Genomic DNA, 1772 nt, shown 5'->3' on the forward strand with positions numbered 1-1772 from the left:
AAAAAAAAAAAAAGAAATAAGCCAGGCACAAAAGGACAAATATTGCATGATCTCACTCAAGTGTGTAATCTAAAAAGAGAAGTTCAGGTTGGTATCACAGAAGCAAAGAGTACACCAGTAGTTACCAGAGGCTGAGGAGGGGGTGGGGGAAGAAGGGAGGAGGAAGAGAGGTTGGTCAATGGGTACAAGGCTACAATTAGATAGGAGGAATAAATTTTGATGTTCTATTGCATAGTAGAGTAACTATGGTTAACAGTAAAGTGTTATATATTACAAAATCCCTAGAAGAAAGGCCTCTGAACGTTCTTCCCACAAACAAATGATAAATGTATGAGGTTATGAACACAATAGATATCCTGATTAGATCATTATATTATATATATATATATATATGTAAACATCAAAATGTACTCAGTAAGTTTGTACAGTTACTGATATGGTCTGGCAGTGTCCCCACCCAAATCTCATCTTGAATTCCCACGTATTGTGGGAGGGACCTGGTGGGAGCACTTGAATCATGGGGACAGGTCTTTCCCGTGCTGTTCTCATGATAGTGAATAAGTCTCATGACATCTGATGTTTTTTTATAAAAATGAGTTCACTTGCACAAACTCTCTTTGCCTGCTACCATCCACGTGAGTTGTGACTTGCTCCTCCTTGCCTTCCACCATGATTGTGAGGCCTCCCCAGCCATGTGGAAATGTAAATCCATTAAACCTCTTTTTCTTTCCAGTCTTGGTTATGTCTTTATCAGCAGGGTAAAAACGGACTAATACAGTAAATTGGTACCAATAGAGTGAGGCTCTGCTAAAAAGATACCTGAAAATGTTGGAAGTGACTTTGGAAATGGGTAGCAGGCAGAGGAACAGTCTGGAGGGCTCAGAAGAAGACAGGAAAACGTGGGAAAGTTTGGAACTTAAGAGACTTATTGAATGGCTTTGACCAAAAATGCTGATAATGATAAGGACAATGAAATCCAGGCTGAGCTGGTCTCAGATGGCGATGAGGAAACTGTTGGGAACTGGAGCAAAGGTGACTCTTGCAAAGAGACTGGTGGCATTTTTCCCCCACCTTAGAGATTTGTGGAACTTTGAACTTGAGGGAGATGATTTAGGGTATCTGGCAGAAGACATTTCTAAGCAGCAAAGCATTCAAGAGGTGACTTGGGTGCTGTTAAAAGCATTCGATTTTAAAAGGGAAACAGAGCATAAAAGTTTGGAAAATTTGCAGCCTGACTATGTGATAGAAAAGAAAATCCCATTTTCTGAGGAGATATTCAAGCCAACTGCAGAAATTTGCATAAGTAACAAGGAACTGAATGTTAATCCCCAAGACAATGGGGAAAATGTCTCCAGGGCATGTCAGAGGTCTTCATGGCAGCCCCACCCATCACAGGCCTGGAGGCCTAGGAGGAAAAGATGGTTTAGTGGGGCAGGCCCAGGGCCCCCCTGCTCTGTGTGGCCTAGGGACTTGGTACCCTGACTTCCACCCATTCTGGCCATGGCTAAAGGGGCCAAGATACAGCTTGGGCTGTTGCTTCAGAGGGTGGAAGCCCCAAGCCTTGACAGCTTCCATGTGGTGTTGAGCCTGCAGGTGCACTGAAGTCAAGAATTGAAGTTTGGGAACCTCTGCCTAGATTTCACAGGATGTATGAAAATCCTTGGGTGCCCAGTTTGCAGCAGGGGAGGGGCCGTCATGGAGAACCTCTGCTAGCACAGTGTGGAAGGGAAATGTGGGATCAGAGCCCCCACACAGAGTCCCTACTGTGGCAC

At 44.1% G+C, this 1772-nt stretch overlaps 1 protein-coding gene across 1 annotated transcript in view; it reads right to left on the minus strand.

Annotated features, from left to right (window-relative positions):
• Positions 1–1772, minus strand: part of SCAPER (S-phase cyclin A-associated protein in the ER) — a 605860-nt gene that overhangs the window by 89300 nt on the left and 514788 nt on the right. The gene's annotated exons all lie outside the window — the stretch shown is intronic.

Source organism: Mandrillus leucophaeus, unplaced genomic scaffold (genome assembly GCF_000951045.1).
Source record: "Mandrillus leucophaeus isolate KB7577 unplaced genomic scaffold, Mleu.le_1.0 Scaffold241, whole genome shotgun sequence".
Classification (NCBI taxonomy): Eukaryota; Metazoa; Chordata; class Mammalia; order Primates; family Cercopithecidae; genus Mandrillus; species Mandrillus leucophaeus.